Genomic DNA, 21,337 nt, shown 5'->3' with positions numbered 1-21,337 from the left:
TTACTGCTAAAATTGAGCTTGTTGTTGTATCTGCAAAAAACGCAGAAAATTTTGATTCAAAAGGCTCAGTTCTCCAGTTGAGACTTACTGAAAACGTGTTGCGTCTTTTCCTTTGATAAACTCGAGTACCCTGTGCTGATTTCTGATTTCTCTTTGCTGGTTTTGTTCTAGCAAGTGTTCTCCCACGCCTTTTAGGTGTTTCAAGCTGCAGATATTCATATGTACTTGAGCTTTTGGTTTGTACCTTTCTCATTAACAGCATTGATCTGTACTTTTCTTTCCCACAGAGTCGCCAGATATGCAGATAAAAAAAAATTAACCCTGCTGTTTGCACATCAAAAACAACAGCAACTTCCTTAAAAAATAAAGCAAGTGTCCCATCGGGCATGCCAAAAACTGTTATCTCCAAAATCTACACCCTGAGAATTTGCTTTAAGTCCTAAAACTCGTAGCGATTTTGGAGAAACATGGGATCAACCAAAAGTTGTGGGTAACCTATGACTTGGTTGAACCTCTGGATTCTAGGCCGGTTCCTATATGATATATCTAATACCTTACTTGTACTAATGGAGAAGTGAAAAACTTAGATGGAAAAGGGTAAAAAGACAACCTTAAACACGAAAAAACTTAAAAAAAAAAAAGGTGATACACCAAGATTGATAACACAAAGCACTGCTATACCTGAGACACAATGAAAGTTTTTGACAGATAATCACAAAAACCCTTGCTTGAAGATCTGCTAATTCATATCAATAATTTAAGAGAAGGTTTATGAACTTGAAAATATACGAAAGAAAATTAATCACAATCAAATATATCAATAATGGAAACACAACTCAAAACCTATGAAACAGCTATCAGATAAGACGATGCAAGATAAGACATAATTCAGAAAGGTTTATTATTAAAACACAATTTGACTAACATCAATCACCTTAAAGCATACAACGAAATCTGTCAATTCCACAACTGGTTCCAATGAAAACTTTATTTCAATCAAAGGCCCCAAAAAACAATACATCTGCATAATAGCTCAGAATAATGAAGAAAAAGGGACTAAGGAAAAAATCACATAAGCATCCTTCTTCTTTCAAACTCCGAACCCCTTCCTCAAAAATAAGAGGAGTATATAACAACAATACAACTGTCTCAAAGCAGGAAAACTGAGTTGAAATAATGAGTTAACTCATTATTAAGAACCTCTAAAAACTCCAAAAACATGCTTAAAATATCTCGAACTGAGGTTCCACCAACCATGCATAAAAAAAATCTAAAAACGTCCCCCAAACTGACACAAATCACTCCATAATGCACTGTGAAGTCTTCAGTCTGAACTATGCCTCTAAAAATAACAACTGAAGTTGCCCCTTGAAATTTGGCATTAAAAAATACCAAGTCCTCCTTTAACTCGTTTTGACTCTTGACTTATTATTATTTTTCTTAATTGCATGAATGTTATTATTTTAATAATTGATTTATAGAACATCAATTATAAAATAATAATTACAATTTTTTAATACTTATGCAATTAAGAAAAAATGAAAGTCAAGGATTATTTTTATTATCACAATTGCATTCAAAAATTATTATTATCCTTTAGTTGCTTATAAATTATCAACTAAAGAATAATAATATTTATGTTTGTATGTGATTGCAATGCGATAATATTACATAGACATTATTTGATAATTCTATATTTAAAAAAAAGCACCCCTTCTTATGCCACAGATCCGAAATCCTATCAAATGTGATTAAGGAAACAACAAAAAAGAAGAAAAGGGTCTTATTTTGTCATTTGGCTTTTGATTTGCTTGGAGTTAAAGCACAGCAATAGGGTTATTGCAAACCCTAGCCGTCATGGAGTTTTCATCTGCAATTTTTCTCTTTTTCGGACGCCATTTCATGTACCTTGTTGCTGTTAGACTCCTTTTACTGGTGCATTTGCTTGTTTGGTCTCTGTTATGGCATATTTCTACTCTCCAGCATGAAAACGTATGGATTTAAAGGGAGCTGATTGGTGTTTGTTGTTGTTGTTCCACGCCATTTCCTCATTTTTTGTTGTTTTAACAAGCTTGGAGACACACGACTAGTATGAAATAAAAAGTCTTTGCTATAGCTGTGGTTCATATGGCATTTGCTGTACGCTAAAAGTAATTTATTCTTTGTGGGTTTTTTCTCTCCTCATTAGCTGGAACACTATGAAGCTCCTCTGCTCTTCTTTGGCCGCGGGCTTTGATAGCATGCCGGAAATAAATGATTTCTTGCTGTAAGTGACTCTCTTTCCTTTACTTTGAGAAATGGGTTTTACCTTCCATGATCACAATGGTAATTTTCCTTTTCATTTGAAGGCGCCATAAGTTTTTATGATGGAGTAACAAAACTGCTACCCTTCATTTTTCTCCATACGGGTTTGAAAACTAAAAGAATATTTAAAATACTACCTTAGATCAGTGGTTTCTAATGAAGTTTTTTTTTTTGCTTGTTTTGCTCTTTTAAAACATTTTCCACTTTCTGTTTCTGCTGGAAGCTACCATGTACATAGATGCTGTGTCTACCTCAGATTTGTGCCATATTTTTTGGATCTACTTAATTTTCCTATACGGGTTTCTCTGCAGTTTGTAATATTCATGAATTTTCCCCTTGGCTCCTTTAGCTGCATATGAAATTTCATTAAGCTGCTTGCAAAAAACAACTCTCATAAATAGATGATCCTTTGCTGAAAGTTGACATAAACTGATCCCTGCTACTGGTTCTTTGCTTCTAAGATTTGGACACCATCTACTGTTGTATTTGCAAAGGATTCATGATATATGAGGCTCTATGCTGTTTGTATTCGTTTGAACTCCAAGAAACTGTGATTTCTTTACTGAAGACAATCATTCATACCAGATTTGATTTTCTTTTTGTCCCTTTGCTATATACTTGATGTTTGCCAAAATCCTCCTGTAACTAGTATTACTGATTTGTATTCATATTCATTATTGTAGCTGATGGAAATGAAACAAAAGGTTTCATGCACTGAAATACATGTCCCTTTAATGTTTTGTTATCTTCTCGCTGTAATTGAAAAGTAGTACTATTCTTTTACATCTCTTTTCCTGTTGGAATGTAGCTGTACTTTATCCATGCTAGATTCTGCTTGTTTTCTGTAATATCAAACTTCTTTATTGATGGCTCTTGCTGTGAGTGAAAATAGACTCCATGAAATATTTCACTACAAATTTATTCATTGCATCAATGGTATATCACTGTAGCGTACTTCTCCATTTTTCTTTCTTTCATCAAACGGCATACTTCTTAAAATTCAGACCTATGATATTATAGTTCTATATATGCACACAGTGATATTAAAAAAGATATTGTTGGCCATGCTGTAACACATCAGAATACATATATATGCTCTTGACTTTGTTTCGGATTCCTTTTAATCTCATTTCTACTAGCTGCCTGCTCTGATCTTTATTTGAGAATGACATTTAATTTGTTCACCTTGCTCTATGTTAGCTGTTTATGCATTTTCTTGATATGCTTCTATTGCTTTTACACCTGTTTAAAGTAAAAGGTTTCAAAAACTAAAGCTAGTTTGTCCCTTTAATACGTTTATTCTGTTGTTCTTGTATGCATACCAATCTTACCTGCTACACTTATCCTGTTTTCACCAGTTTTTATAAGTAAAAGGTTTCAAAACAAAAATGAATTGTCCTTTTAATACTTTTATTTTTCCGTTATTGATCTCTCTATCTGCTGATGTATGCCTATATTTCAATGACATCAATAGCGTATAGGATAACGAAAGTGAGATGAAGTGAGCTATTAGCATTGCTTAGATACATTGGATCTAACCATTTCTTTTATGGATGCAGGAATTGGAAGCACGAAAAGGGCGAGATCTGGAACGACAAGAAGGTGGATGCAGATGGACACCACTTCACCAGTCATTACAGGCAATGACTGGTGCCCATGACCTTTTTCTCCTTTTACTTTTCCTTTACGTTACTGATTTTAATATGATATAGGTGTATATCAGCACGTCGGGACTACTCTCATAGTCAGATGTGTGGGAGAAATTTACTTTCAGTATTTTAATTTCTGTCATGATTTGCTCCATCATACAAACATTGTATATTATTTCAAAATCAATAAAATACTTCTCTTTAATGCATTTTTGAAAGTTGCTTGAAAGTAATAAGCATGTATGTTTTCATCCATTTGAACATGTGTGAAAATTGAGCAACAATTATAATGATTGCTCTATATTGCTACCTTCTTGAACCTATGCCACTTAATGATACTATAACTTATGCTACATCAAAATCAAAACCAACAATCATAATAGTGGACTATATACATTTCATATATTATATACCTGTAATTATATAGTCATCTGATCAATCCTCTATCATCGCTAACCAAAACTGTCTCACTCACCATTGTGTAGCATTCCTAGACTTAGTCATTTTTCATGTAGCTTACTTATCAAGACATGTGATCAAGATTCGTGCCCATGCCAGAGAGTCGTGTTGCCATCAATGACAACACCTATATGGCTGCATGACATACACTTACTAACAATCTCCCCCTTTGGCATTGATCGCAACACAATGAAAAATGGCTAAGTGTTCCATTGAACTCTAGGCTTAACTGCCTCCATGCAAGTACAATCTATCTTAACCATGAAACACATTGTGTCTCAATACTTCTTCACAATCTCTTCGGGAATCCTCATTCTTGGCTTCATTTCTCTCTAAAAGTCTGTAAAGAGTCCAAATAGATCACTATCAATTAGTCTTATCCTACATTTTGTAGAATTTAGTGATTTGAATTGTTGTAGGAACATCATCCTTCCAAGCTCTAGGATGTATATTAGGAAATAATGTGTTAGGTGGAAGAATATGTGGATAATTAGTGACCCAAATCTGAAAGCTTGAGATTTCTCATGCTTAATACTCTTCAGGTTTTCCATCTCACAAATATCAAAGTGTTAATTTTCTTTTACCATCTTATAGGCGGCATGCATGATGCCATTTGAAACAGAGGTAACCCAAAAATCATTGCAACCAATCTCACATCGTGTTGTCTAATATCTATGACAGTTATAGCCCCTTTGTCCCACTTAGAACTAGTAAGATCTTCAACTTCCTTCTTAATTGTTTTATACGTAGAGGGTATCACCTGCATTGTCTAATCTAGTAACCAAGTGAATCAAATCCTTCCTATTTTGATTGATTGTCTCCTAGCCAAAAGAACTGATCATGCATGTGACTCAACACTAGTTTGATCCACTCCAATTCATCAAATTCATGGAAGCTCACTATATGCACTAGGTTTGGGTTTTCTATATGCTTGAACTTGGAGCAGTTATCCTCGAACATGTTATTCAATTCTTTATGAATATCCTAGACCCAATAGACTCATACTTACAATGGATGTAAGCCCTTATATCTTCGACATTGAAGAACTCCATGAGGGGTTTGAGAAAACGCACCCTCATGGTCATCTTCCATGGACTTGAATGGATACTTTTTGAAATTAAATCTATTCTTTTCCTTAATGTGATGAATTTGAGGTGTATCCATTGTAACACAACTAAAAAACATTTCAAGTAATGCATTTTCCTTTGATCCTATTTTGCTCCTTATATGTTTCATTATGAATAGGTCTTTGAGCTATACTTTGTGTTATCTTCTCTTTTGCTGCTTTGGAACACTTGGCATAATCATAGCCAAGACTAGTCATATCACCCTTAGGTTTCTGTTGTTGCAAATGCTCATCAAGCTTTTCATTACTTGAATGAAGTCTTTCTATTTGTTTCTTTGCCTCAACAAGTTCTCCTTTGATAATATTTTTGCATTTTTTAAGTTCTTGATATTTAGATCTTGTGTCCTCAAGTTCCATTTTCATCTGACCAAGTTGAGTATTCAACTCACAACATACATTGGATTTGATTTTTAGGGCGGCTTCAAGCTTCTCTCTTTCTTCTTTCCCTTGCTCAACTTCTTTGGCCATGTGAAGTGTAGTGATCTCATATTCATGCCAAAGCAACTCCTTTTCCTTCTGTAATTTTTCAATAAGATCTAACGATGGTTCAATTTCAACTATCTTAGGTTAATCTTTCATCTGTTCAACAAGTTTTCTCCTTTTGGTCCTTGAGATATCAATATGTTTCTCAAGGCTTTTGATATAGTTTTCTGCATCCTTAAACTTGTTCTTCAATCTGGTGTTATCTACATTTTGCTTTATCTAGGTCATCAAGTGCTGACACAAGATTCTCCAATATGTTGCTTGAACCCATCAAGATCCTCCTCAAGTTGTAAGACTTTTTCTGAGGAATAGGGCTTTGATACCAATTGTTAGGATCAAGCAACACTAGAGGTGGGGGTGAATCGGTGTTGCAACACTATTAAATAATTTAGCCTTTCTTTAACGTCATATAATAACCAAAATGATAAAGCATAACAATAAAGTACTAGAATAAAAGTGTACCTATTAAGAGACCTGGCCCAATTAGGAATTAACACAATCCAGTACATTGTCCCTATTAAAGGACAAGACCCTATTAAAGGTCTTTCAAGAAAGAGGCACTCGCCTAGAGCTCACTGCTCAAAGGAGAAGGTTAAAGCCACCTCCAAGGACTCACTATCCATTACAAAATGGAGTGATTACTGATTTAATACGATATAATGGACTACAACTAGCATTGCAATGCCTAATTAGTTCCAATGAAAGCTCACATCTTCTCTACTTTGATATCCAGCATCAAGGCTCACATACTAATAATTCACATTACTATCATCACATCTCAAGATACATTCCTTTATACCAATACAATTCATCATCTTTGTTGGTCCAATTAGGACTTTAACCAAACGTGTTGTCCTACTATCAAAACATATTATAAAGATATGCTATCAAAGATTTAAGATCTTAGCTGTCCTCCTTATGATAACAAATAAATGAATTGGCAAACCAATTCAATTTACTAAGTCAATTTCCTAGATTATAAAGATTTCTCTGTATCGCTGCCTTCCTGAACCTATGTCACTTAATGATACTATAACTTATGCTACATCACCTATCAAAACCAGCAATCATAATAGTAGACTATATACATCTCACATATCATATCCCTATAATTATACAATCATTTGACCAATCCTCTGTCATCACTAACCAAAACCGTCTCACTGAGCATTGTGTAGTATTGATTTTGAAGATCTCTTACTTTAAGAAGCTAGGTTGAATGATGCAACTTAAATGAATTTTTATCACAAATCCCATTAGATATATTCAATGCAATTTACTTTCAGTTCCCTATAGTCTAAATAGGTTGATTGATGCAAATTAGAATGAATCTTGGTCACAAATCCCTTTAGATATATTCAATGCAGCAATCCTCTAATATTTTGAATACTCAAAGGAGTACAATAATTATAGAATAAATTTATAGCATTGGACTATGCATAATGGAAAAACAAATAAAATGAAAATGAAGTAAAAAAGGGTTTTAAATATTTTCAATGAATGTATGTAATGTTGAATTCGTGGGACTGCTGCAAATGTAATAACACTGCCATTGTATTTGGTATGTGTTTTCCAAATGCAACAATCATTTACATTTATATTGAGTATAAGCCATGAATAGAAATGTCCCTTTATGGGACATGTCTATTTGTTAATCAGATAATAATTAACATTATATACATATATATATAAAAATAAATTTCTCTCATATATTTATATCTCATATACATATGTTTATCCAACAGAAGCTATCAAACATCAACAATCCCTCTTAGCTAGGGAGGATAAACACGTATTAATGTTACACCATTGGTAATATTATGTATGGAAAATTTTAAAGATATCTTTGATCAGAAGATATCCACCATTTTGATATCGCATGTGACATCAAGAGTACTGGCCTTCAAAATATCAACATATGATATTCACCAAAACTCTGAGTAATGGTTTCCAGAATATCAACACTCGATATTCACCATATACTCAATAAGACAATGGTCTCCAAAATATCAACATATGATATTCACCATTTTGATATCACATTTGAGTATTGGTCTCCAGAATAAAAATATATGATATTCACCAAATACTCTTTTAGTAATGGCCTTTAGAATGTTGAGATGCAAAATATTCACCAAATATTGTGAGTAATAGTCTTGTGAACATCAAGTTGCATGATATTCACCAAGTACTCCGCATAATTGGCCTCTAGAACATCAATTTGCATTACATTAATCATGTACTCAAAAATGTTTATAAGGTATGTGCACACGTATTCTCATAATGCGTACCATATAAACATCCACCATGAAAAGTATAATCTATCATGATCTGCATAGATATCATAAGATATCCATCATAATAGAAAAGTAAGTTATTGTAAGATCGTCACCTTTTAAATAACTTCTGCAAATACAAGTGACATCATTTGGAAGTTGTCACTCTCTCATGATGTACATAGGGGGTAGACCCATTAAAGTCATATAGCCACACATAAGGACTTTCAAACTCCCTCTGAATATCAATCATCTGAGCTCCTCATCAAATGAAGGTCCATATGCATCAAATCAAAAAATCTCCATATAAGCATTTCTTGTATTACTATGAAGTATGACCCATAAAATGCATGTCTCTCTTTGAATGGACGTCTCCCTTTGTTTCCTAATGTCATTCTTTGGCATTATATATTTTGTGCAGGATTCCTTAGGTGACTTTGATGACATTAACATGTGGGGAACGTGGCAATTGCATTTAACCTATCTTCCTTGTGACACTGCAGGTTTGGTCTCCCTTTATTAAATCTAATGCTCCTCTTTGTCCTACCAACAGAAGTTATGCCTTTACTTGCCATGTCCTAGCAATGACATAACAGTTAACCTATTATGGAGTCTCGTAGGTTGGCAGTGGTGATCAAGGACTCAGTCAGGGTTTTCAGTGTCCGGATTTGGTATTTCAGGCAGTATTAGATTAGTTCCTTGATTTTAAGAGGCAGTTCATTGATTGTAGGAGGAGATTCCTACCTTTTAGGAGGTAGTGATGTTTCCAGAGTTGGGGTTCTATGAGATCACCCCCTGGTCTCAATTTCAGGAGATTTGGGTGTGTTCCCTATTTCTTAGGAGTATCCCCAGATTTGAGGGTGTGACTGCCAGTTGGCCCAGGTTGTCCGACATCAATCACAGGCAAGTGACAAACTCAGTTTCATGTTTTAGAGGTGTTTGGGTTGTTCCTTGGCTACTTGGAAAATATTTGAATATATTTAAATATTCTCCTAAGTTAGCATTTTAATAATTTATATAAGGCTATGTGTTTAGCCATTTTGGAGTAATAAGGAGTTTTCTGGCTCCAATTAGATCGATTTGCCTATGTGTGATAGCTCGTTGGAAAGAGCTCAGTCTTTAATATTTGATTATGACTTCTTAGGACTTATTTGATGCTTGGAGCTATTTGTCATTAATAAAGTAATGATTTCCTTCTATCTAGACACCTTTATTAGAAAAAAAATGTTATATTATAAAGTTCAAATGAAATTCACTTTAGGGTTCTTTTAGGGTTCGAATTGCCCTAGAGAGGAGATATAAGGAGAAGGCAAACTAAAGATGAGTATCTTTATCATTTTATCAACCTATTTTGGATGCCATTGCTTTGGAAGAGGATTCCTTGCCTAGGACGCAAACCCTAATGTTGAGAGCAGATTTGTTGGGACGTAGCCCTCAACAAGATCAGATTTGAAGGTTCTTATGCATATAGTTTGATCACGGCAAAGGATCAATTTCTAGTATTGCAGTCACACTTTGTAGGCACTGGATTTATAGGGAAGGCAGCCACTTTGGTTCAGCCTGGCTTTTTCTTATAGCAGCTCGTAGGAGGAATTCTGGAGTGTTCATGTGCAGCAGATTGGAGTTGTTTTATTGCAGCAACTTGGGCTCTATCATTTGAACTTGTTTGGTTGTAGCTGGCTCTCATTTTCAACTGGCGTCAACCTTGTTTGAAGTACATCTCTATTGGTACTATTTTGAAATAAATCAGAATCTTTGTTGGTACGGTTTTATAATCATTTCCATATTAGTATGTATTGCTGCATATGATTTTGATCACTTCTATTTTATCAGTTATTGTTATTTATTCATTGTAATACCTATATTCTGAAAAATACAAAAAAAAACAACATTCTTCTGCAACTTCTATCTAACTCTATAAGATCAAAGAAAAATCTACAGGACAATATAATTTATATAATTAAACATTATAGCAGTAGCAGAGCAAATATCCATTTGGGATATTTCAATAGTATCAGAGCCTAGTTCCTGCTTGCCTGTTGGGTTAGTTGCAAGTCAATACCATGGCTCGAATGAGAAATGGGTGCTCTAAGGTTTTATTTCTATCAATAGGGACAAGTTCCTGGGACAATAGGTATCACTTCCTGGGACTTATTTGATGCTTGGAGTTATTTGTCATTAATAAAGTAATGATTTCCTTCTATTGGATGCCTTTATTCGAAAAATAATGTTATATTATAAAGTTCAAATGAAATATACTTTACGGTTCTTTTAGCGTTCAAATTGCCTTGGAGAGGGGCTATAAGAATAAGGAAAACTAAAGATGAGTATCTTTATCATTTTTTCAACCTATTTTGGATGCCATTGCTTTGGAAGAGGATTCCTCACCTAGGATGCAAACCCTAGTGTTGAGAGCAGATTTGTTGGGACATAGCCATCAACAAGATCAAATTTGAAAGTTCTTATGCATATAATTTGATCATGATACAGTATCAATTTCTAGTATTGCAATCACACTTTGGAGGCACTGGATTTATAGGAAAGGCGGCCACTTTGGTTCAGCTTGGCTTTTCCTTATAGCACGTTCGCAGGAGGAATTCTGGAGTGTTTATGTGCAACATACTAGAGTTGTTTTATTGCAGCAGCTTGGGCTCTATCATTTGAACTTGTTTGGTTGTAGTTGGCTCCCATTTTCAGCTAGCGTCAACATTGTTTGAAGTACATCTCTATTGGTAGTATTCTGAAATAAATCAGACTTTGCTGGTACGGTTTTAAAATCATTTCCAGATTAGTATGTATTGCTGCATATGATTTCTATCACTTCTATTTTATCAGTTACTATTATTTATTCAATACAAAAAGAAACAACATTCTTTTGAAACTTCTATCTAGCTCTATAAAATCAAAGAAAAATCTAAAGGAAAATATAATTTATATAATTAAACATTATAGCAATAGCAGAGCAAATATCCATTTGGGATATTTCATGCCACCATGGCAATGTCATTCCTCTGAAATGGGCCTTTGACTAAGCATTGCTTAATATGGAATTATAACTTGTTACTAACCAATAACATCCTCATTTACTAGGTCTGCCACCTTAAATGTAGTTCCCGCTTATTGGAGAGAAAATTGTACTTTGAGTCATACTTGTTGTATACTAATGATTAATATGCAAATCGTTACTGCATTTTTCAAATATAACATGGTTTTAATGAATTAGTAGTATATGTCTGGTCTCTTGACACAATGATGATACCCATCTACTACTTGTAACTCCATATGGAATACTGATTGAGTCGTTATTATTAAAAGTACCACCCACAAGGCACCTTCCTTCATTATTTACCTTCCAATTGGTTTTAAATGTTCATTATCGTTGGCTCGCCTATAGAATGCTAGGTACTAGATTTATCACACCTATAATCCTTTATAATAAATTTCGACTTCTACACAGTCATGACAACATAGTCTTCAGCATTACATATTTGATCATATTCTTAATTAACCTTGTTAATATATTATAAGTGGGGCCCGTTGTTTATAAAGTAATGAGGACCACCGACCTCGGGCTTCAAATGTATTTGCTCGTGACCAGCCTGAATACTCTTCTCTTTTGATTAGTGGTGGGAGCAGTGCATTATCTTTGTGCAAAGCTTGTACTTCACTCTTGAAGATTGGTTGGATCCCCAAGACAGTTCCGTTTTGACTTGCGCGAAGAGATGACTCTTGGATTCACAAAGAATTGTCGCACCCTCATTCACTTCATATATATTTGTAGAAATTATCACGGAGTACTTGGCAACGAGCACAACAAGTGAATAGGCAGCAATGAGGGCATAGAAAATAATGTCTTGTCTTTCCTAGGCTCGTTGATTTCATCCCACCAGCTTGGAGAGCCCAACGAAATTGCAAGGGCATCGTCATCCACTAAACTTCACAGAATAAAAAATACCTTATTGCAAAATCACTTGAACAAGCCTTTAAATTTTGATGGGAAGATATGGACACCTAAAAAACTACAATGAAACCCAACAGTTATAAATAAAGCCAAGGTAGAACCTTGTAGGTCTAGCCACATGTACAAATAGCATCACATTTCCTTGCATTTGTGTCAACACATTTCATCTCCCCCATGATGATTCGGCATAGGAACTACCATGAATGTAGTATATTTTATCAAATATCCTCAATCTTTTTCATAAACCCTTCCATATGTAACCTATTTTGATTCCTGATCATTCTCCATGATCAATAATATGTAATAACTTAATTATCAATAATACTTTAATTTTATTATCATTAATACATATTATTAAATAAATAATATATTATCGATGCCATTTACAATGCTCAAAAAAGGCGAAAGAGATTCGAAAGCTTCCATTAATCAAATCAGATACAAAGAGAAATTTCGGCAAAGCTTTGTCATTATTTGCTCTCTACACAAACGTTGCGTGAAGCCAATGAAAATAAAGAAGGTTTCCCCGAAAGAAATACTCACCGCACTGCTTCCTAAAATATAAACTCCATTGTAACCTTGAAATCTGTATATAAATCTTTGAAGTCATTCACAGTTAGCTAAAATTTCTTTCTCATAGCATAACAAATCTTTGCCTGATTTCGGAAAAGCTTGATTGGCAGCAGCCTACAAAGAATTTCTTCAACTACTTCTTCAAGAAGAATATCAAAATGATCTCTTGTTCGTTTGCTACACCTTTTTCTTTTTCTTTTGCTTTTTCTTTTCCTTGTTGACTGCTTCGAAGAAGCCATTAACAAGTAAAGAAGTTGGAACGCGAAAAATGGAAGGAAGAGCAGAATACACAAATTATGCAAAATATGTAAATAAAAACAACCAGCGTACAAAACACACTAGATCAACAAAGAATATAATTAGCAGAGCAAAGCAAAGGATTCAGGAACCTAATCGACAACCAAGGCAGCAACCAAAAATATCAACATGTCAATCTAGGAGAGAAGCAAATGAGATTGGAATTTATAGCATCGACCCTCCACATATCAAGGCTTCTCCCTCTGTTAATCTGCGGTTTGCAGTAAAAACGTCTAATCCTTTTGCGGCACTCTCAAGGTATGATGATTTTGTTATCTACCAAAATTGCACCCTGTCAAGTTTGCAGAAAACTTAACCTTTTGGAGAAACATAGAAACATTCCAAGGTTGTGGGTAAACTGTCGCTGGAATGAATCTCTGGATTCTAGGTTGGCTTCCTATCTGGTAAATCACTCTATACTACTTGAAACTGATTCTTTTTGATGGAGAAAAAGGGGAGAAGGATAATAGGAATAAAAATCTAAATCCTAAGGGTGATGCACCAAAAAAAGTATCCTTAAGATTTGATAGATAACCAACACATAATAAAAACAATAACAACGAAACTCCTTTGCACAACTCAATAATCAGAATCCTTGCATCAATAATTGATAAGAAGGCTAAAATAACAGTCTTTAAAAGGAGGGTGAATTACTCACAATCCAAAAACTGCTCAATAACACAACTTTCAACTTGCAAAAGACTGAAATAATCCTGTAGAAGGCATCGACATGACACACAAACATAGGAAAAAAAGAAGGCACAAGCTGAAATTCCTGTCCAAAAGTGCTGCAAATCTGTACATCTCTCTGAATAATGGGTTAAAAAAAGGTCTCTGCTCCTGTCAAGAAGTCTAAAAAACTTACAAAAATAGCAAGGCACAGAAGAAAATGAACCTCCCACAAAATAAGCCTTCAACTCATACTTATGCACTCTCCATCCAACTGCATTTTGAAAGTCATAAATGCTGGGTCGGATTCAGCCCTTAAGGCCAAACTTGAGTCTTTGAAAAGACTTCAAAAGGTGTACAAAATGGCTCAAAAAGCATGGCCTGATAATATCATCATAACTGCCCCTCATAAATGTAGTCATATCTCCAAGTAGACTCCCAAAAGTCTCCAAAATGTAATAACTCTCTGGCCTTCAAGTCTTAGCAACACATGACTCATGATATAATTTTGCAAAAATATCCCAAGATCCTTCTAATTTTATTTTAAAAGTAAAATAAATATCTTATTCTTATCATTAATATTAAACATTTTGTGATTTAGTTATCTAGTCAATATTTATTAATATCAATTTAGATAAATAAATCATAAATTGTTTAATATTTAAATTAATTATATTTATTATGACATTTATAATTAATATCTCAATAAGTATTAATTATATCAATAATGTTATGAAATGATAAGTCGAATCACTTAACATTATTAATTCAATTGATATTTATTGAATTATAAATTATAAAGTTTATAATAAATATCAAAAGATGGTAAAAATAAAAATAAATATTTATTATAGTATTATGAGTGTTTTTCTAATATATTAATATATCAATTGGATTAATAATGTTAATAATTTTTTCTTAAATGATTTAACTCATAAATCGCTTAATAATATCATTAACATTGATATATTAAAATCACACTCATAATACTATAATGAACATTCCAAAAATATTTATCTTACCTTTTAAAATAAAATTAGAGAAGGATATTTGCAAAAGGTTCATGGCATGGAAATAGAAGACTTAAAAAGAAAAAAAATCCCCACAAAAACTGATGGGAATGAGAAAGTTCTAAAGGTATCCTATGAATACCCTAAAACACATCAAATGTCTTTCATTCTATACTTGCAAAAATGCAAAAAAAAGAGCTCTGGCCATCATGGAAGAAAATGAGGGTTTTGGAAGGAAAACCAGAGTCCTCCTATGTGTTTTTTCATCCTTTTTTTCTGCATTTTTGCTAGGTCTTCTGATTATGGCCGCCATGAAAGAGCTTGCTGGAGAATTCGTGAAAGATTTCACTAATCTTCAGCCGCCATTTAGGAAAATGTACTGGTTATACATTTGATAGAACTAAAGCCGTTATGTTGAGATTCACTGTCTGGAGGTATGTTGTTCTGAATTTTTTGAAGCCGGCTATACATGAGTTTGCTTGCTTTAGTCTTTCTTGGAATCTTCGCATTACTTTGGAACCCGCAGATGTAGACTAGGAACAAGGGAAGCCTCTATATGTTGTATGCCCTTTTGAATGCACTTTCAGATTTTCTGTTTCATTTATGGATTTTGCTGAAACAATAGATTCATTTACAAATTGATTTCTTCTTGCTGTGTGATGTGTTTGCTTTTTGCTATTTGAGCTCGTGCACTACAAGATGAATCCGCCATGAGAAGGTGTTGAAGTCATTGCTTTTGTAAATACCCAGATGGGGTTTCTTGCTGGAAGGAACTTTGGGTTTTTTATTCAAATAATACTTTGAATGCAGCTACTTAGGGGCGTAAGTTTTTTTTTTTGAAAATGTGTTGCATAAAACCCAAATGGGGTTTTTCTTTCCTTTTACATACAGCGGCCACTGTGATATATTGCTGAAGCTGGGTACCACCATGAAATATATGGGGTCTTCAAGTCTTCTCTGATGATCTGTTTTGCTTCTATAAATTAATGCCGAATGTTGTCTCAATTTACCATTATGAGTCACGTATCCAATTGATAAGAAGTCCTCATAGCAGCTTAGAATTAGATGAAGTATGCTTGGAAGAAGTAAAGAAGTGTAACTCATTTGGCATACCATTACTGTTACTGTGTTGTAGTAGCTTGCACCACTAATGCCACCTGAGACTGTACTGTTTAAGGTAGCAAAAATCGTTGCTTATATAGCCGCCTTCCAGTTGTAGCCGTTATTTAAAGTTATATAAATGGCTCTTTCCTTTTCATTGCTCTTATATTATGCTGTAGAGACTTGAAGTCACAAGCTTTCAATTTTTCCTTAATTGATCCTTTTTGTTCTCACAACTGGAAGTTTCTCATATATTTGAGACCAGATTTCCTTTCTGCTGGAACCTTGCTATTATTGTGATTTTCTATTTCCTTTTGAAGTTTCAGTACAAACTGATATAAATTTTCTTGATTGCAAATCTTGAGAATACCCTGTTGTCCTCAGAGTATGAGATGGACATTTGAAAACCACTCTTTCTTTTCCCAATTTGTGCTGTAGCTGTTCATCCTTAAATACATCTGCATTTTGAGGTTTTGTAAACACATTTTCCCATAACATGTTTTACGTTTGCAAGGAAACTCCTTAACTCTTAGCATAGCTTGAAGTATTTTTGCTTGATTATCTTTCATGCTTTCTTTCAGTAAGTACACATTTGCAATCTGCGATGTCAATCATCATTTATCTGTTGTAATCCTGTAGCATATTATTCTATGAGGTTCGAGCACGAGCTCGTGACACTCACAAATGACTTTTTATTTCTTTCATCTTATTTTCTTTTGTAATGAAATATATCAACAGAGAACATATGCAGTTGTAGAGATATGCAGCCATTGCTTAGATCCTTCGGGATCTAACATCATTTTCCTTCTTTTTTGTAGCTATTGGAGAATGTGGAGCTTGGAGCTCGACGAGTAAGCTAGGAAAAGAGTTCATAACCAGTCAAAGCAACAGGCAATGACTGGTTATCTCTATTCTCATTTCTTTCATTCAGATGTATCTTCTGTTTGTGTATTTCTTTGTGAAATAAAATTAGTAGAATAAGCTATACTCACGGCTTGTGTGAGATCTTTCCTTTCAGCATATCAATTCATTTCATTCTATGTAAATATTAGTTGTATTTTTGAAAATAAAAAATACAAGGACATTTATATTCTCTTGGCACACAATGAATAACACTTATGCATTTTTTTCTTCATAATAAAATTTGTCTTCATACTAAAATTTTACAAGTGTGCAAAATTTTAGTAACAGATTTCAAGCAGAAGTTTCAATGGCAGGCAAAATACAAACATCAGATTAGTAAAAATACAAACGCATCCAATTAAAAGCTATCAGTGAAATTTAAAAAAAAATTAGGGTTTCATCCAGTGGATAAAAATAATAAGAACAACAGAGGAGGAATCAAATTTGTAAGCAATTAGGCCAATATACTACATCTATCAAAGGATCATCATAAGGCAAGTCAAATTCAGGTACCTCCTCAAATCGGTATAGAAGAAGATTTTTCCAAATCAGGAAACAAATGGAATTTTAAGGGCTTTTGCCCTAATATCATTTTTTCAACGGCAAGCCTAGACAAACAAATTTCTTTTTTAGTCATACCAAATATGCAACACAAAATAGTTTATCTCTGTATTCCCAGCAAAAAGGATATCTTTCTAATCCTGATAACCATAGAGCCAATCTCCAAAAGGTAGAACATCCTAACCAGTATCACATCTTAAATTGGTTTATATCCCACCACATCGCAGGATTGGGTCTCCCAATTCCTCATGTCAGTCCCCCATTGAAACTATATTGACTTTGCGAACCTACAAAGGAAAATCTGAAGAATAGGTCCTGATTATTAGCGATCAGGTTAGCGAAGAATGATGAAAGGATTGTCAGAATGTGGGTATATTTGCATTTTGGAATGGACCAAAACAAGAAATAATCAATCTCATTTCCTGGTTAAAGGAATTTTGCAAAAATTAGGTAAGTATATCTCACCATTCTAATAGATTGATATATACATTGTAGTAATGAAAATGTGAAAAATGATTTCCTCTTTGTCTCTGTTTGCTTTTAAAAAGGATGTTTTGTTAAATTCATTGAATGGTCACCAGATTGCAAGGAATAATAGTTAGATTTATCCATTCCAACTTGGGTGTCTTTTCAATCCATACCTCCTGAACTAATGCATTTAGAGATTCTTAGGAAAATTGGATATTCAATTGGTAACTTAATAGGAAGAGATGCTTCTTATAAATTCTGTAACTCTGTTAAATTTTTGGTTAATGAGAAGAATAAAACTTTGGAACACAATACGATTGAGTTAATTACAAACAACTCTATATACAACTTGAAATATCACAGATTTGAAGGTGAAATATCAGAAATAACCAGATTAGATAATGAAAGAAAGATATCATTTAAAACTTTACAATCAACATCAAATCTTAAAGACACCTTTCCTATGATGAACATTAGAAATAAAATAGAAAAATGGGGGAAAATCATAAATGAGATAACTGGGTTGGAGCCAAGTAAGGATATAATAAGAAAAGGAGATACAGAAAGGGAGGAAGGTGAAATCAGATCAAAGAAAACATTGACAAATAAAGGGAGGGGAAACAATTTCATATCAATTACCGAGAAAGATCAGAAGAAAGAAATGGAAACACTACAAGAGTCAAAAAAAAATGATCAAAGCATTGAAAAGGAAAAGGTTTTATATCCAGAAAACAATAAAGAAAGTATACCTATTAGATTTAGAAGAATATAAAGACACTACTCCACATATGACTTTAGATCTTTTGTATGAGGATCAAAACCATAAAGAAAATAATAGGAGGAAAGAAGAAACATTAGAAGATGATATTTCTAAAAGAAAGAAGTTAAAGAAAACCAATAACAACAAAAGATTAAGCAAGAAAAAAAGGAAAAAAAAAAGAAGAAGATTATTATGGATATAAGTAAAATTTCAGGAAAGTAAATGTGATTCCTGAAAGAAAAGAGCATAGAGGAAAACAATACGAATCTTGAAGAAACATAAAACAAACTTCTTTTCTATGAAGAATCTACAGATCAAGATAATGCTAATTGTTTAAAAGAAATATCGGAAACACCACAGAAAAAGAAGGTAGAAAAGAAAGCAAGCAATAAAAAAAGGCAATAAAATAATGCACCAAATTCTGGTAGACACCAATCACAAATCATGTATCACCTATTTATAAAATGAGTGAGTATAATACAAAGGAAAAGGATCAAAATAAGACAAAAGAAAATATAATACAAGAGTTCCACGACTTCCTGGATAATGATGCACCAAAGAATGAAGAGATAGAAATGATAATTGCGGATAAGGCAAAGAAAGAGACCTTGGAACGATTAACTGATGAATTGATCCAAGTTTTTAACTTTGATAATATTGATAACATCAGTGACTTATACAAAGAGGATTTAATATGGCAAGTATTAAAAATAGGCAGAGATAATTACACATTTGAAGACTTGAGAAGAGATATATGATACTCATTGAGGAGGAAGATAAAAGAAATATAGATTTACAAACAATCGAAATTGAAACAACAGGACAAGGAGATGGTATGGAATTAGATAGTACAAGGTGCAGCCCAATGTTAGCAGATGATATACATACAAGTAATCAAAAAAAATTGGCACAACTAATAATGAAAGAATTAGAAAATGAGAGAGATGGTAAGCAATCTGAAAGTGTTTTAAATGCACAGGAGAATATAGAGCAACTGGGTTTTTGATGAATCAAGAAGGAATAAATTCTCCTAAATATGGCAGAGTGAAAACTAAAAGAGGAAGGAAGTCGCTTAAAGAACTCAGAGAAGTAGATGGGTAGGCAAAAGAACAACAAAAGATTAATCAATTACTTAACATAGGGAAGGGGAACATCCTTTCCAAGACAACATGAAGATCACTACCTGGAATGCTAGGGGCTTAAATGTGCCTAGCAAAAAAAATTGCTAAAACATAATTTAAAACAATTTGAATCCGAAATTATAATGATACAAGAAACAAAACTAAATAAGGAAGTAGGAAATAAGTTAGAAATGATATTAGGTAATTGGAACATCATCTTGCATGAATTGACAAGAGCCTCAAGGGGATTAGGAATGATTTGGAATCCCAAGAAAGTAAATCTAAATTTAATTCAATCTAATAACTCTTGGATGAGTAGCAGAATTAAAAAGCATTAAAAATAACTTTCAATTAATTTTAATTAACATACATGGACTGATCCAAAACATAGATATGTTTATAAAAAACCATAGGAATGAATGCATTCTTGTAGGTGAAGACTTTAACACTATTATAAATTTAGATTAAAAAACTGGAGGCATCCAACAAAGTTCCAAAGTATCAATGGAATTTAAAAAATGGATAGACATTAATAACCTTATTGATATTCCTATTAACAACGGTAAGTAAACGTGGAATAATAAAAGGAAAGACTTTGCATTTATAACTGAGAAACTGGACATATTCTTGTTCAAAGGTGAATTAAGTGGATTAGATTTAGATTTACAAGCTGCAATACTTCCAACAACAGTTTCTGATCACTATCTTGTTAGAATTGAATTTAGTGAACCTATTAAACCTGTTAAAAACCCTTTTAAATGCAAAAAAATGTGGTTTTTAGATAAAAATCTCATGGAACTCATAGCAAAATGGTGGAATCAAGGCAATTTTAAAGGCTCCAAAATGTATATATTTGTATAAAAAATGATAATGATTAAAGAAAATATACTCAAATGGAACAAAGAACATTTCAATAATATATTTAAAGAAAAAATAGACATCGAAGAAAGTATAAAAAAAATTAAACATAGAAGTAATTAAAAAAGGTACGAATAATGAGAACTTCCTCTTAGAAAAAGAATAATTAGCAAAGCAGGAAGACATTCTTGCAAATGAAGAAGTTTTCTAGAGGCAAAAATCTAGAGAAAGATGGTTAGAAGAAAGGGGCCGTAATACAAAATATTTCCATAACAGCGCGATTTATAATAGAGCTAAAAGTAAAATTATAAAAATTAAAGACGCGTCAGGTTCTATCACTGAAAATCCGGAAAATATAGCAAAGATATTTGTAGATCATTTCAATAAGTTATTAAATAATTCTGATAGTTTGAACATGATAGCCCAAACAAAAATGCTCGGAAACATACCAAAAATGGTCTCCATAGAAGAAAATAAAGCATTAAATGCAACCATATCCTTGGAAGAAGTTAGATTTGTGTTATTTAAAGCATGAAACCAGATAGTTCACCAGGTCCAGATGGATTCTAGACCTTCTTTTATCAAAAATGTTGGGACATTATCGAAAATGATCTTTGGAAAGCCATTGAAGCTTCGAGAAATGGTGGATCTTTACTTTTAGAAATTAATAATACCTTTCTCACATTAATACCCAAAAAAGATGATCCTGAAAGCCCAAGGGACTTCAGACCTATAGCCCTCTGCAACACCATTTATAA

General features: G+C 33.3%; 1 protein-coding gene and 1 long non-coding RNA gene across 3 annotated transcripts in view; one reads left to right on the top strand and one right to left on the bottom strand.

Moving 5' to 3' along the window:
- Positions 1 to 21,337, bottom strand: part of LOC149551056 (protein TPX2-like) — a 102,373-nt gene that overhangs the window by 45,908 nt on the left and 35,128 nt on the right. The gene's annotated exons all lie outside the window — the stretch shown is intronic.
- Positions 14,995 to 17,001, top strand: LOC149551058 (uncharacterized). Its single transcript, XR_016353278.1, has 2 exons — positions 14,995 to 15,241; positions 16,727 to 17,001. It is a non-coding gene; the product is annotated as an uncharacterized LOC149551058 (long non-coding RNA).

Source organism: Cupressus sempervirens, chromosome 6, assembly GCF_028749045.1.
Source record: "Cupressus sempervirens isolate cs-2001-9-10 chromosome 6, ASM2874904v1, whole genome shotgun sequence".
Classification (NCBI taxonomy): domain Eukaryota; kingdom Viridiplantae; phylum Streptophyta; class Pinopsida; order Cupressales; family Cupressaceae; genus Cupressus; species Cupressus sempervirens.
The sequence above is the reverse complement of the archived record's forward strand: the minus strand, read 5'-3'. Positions and strand labels throughout refer to the sequence as shown.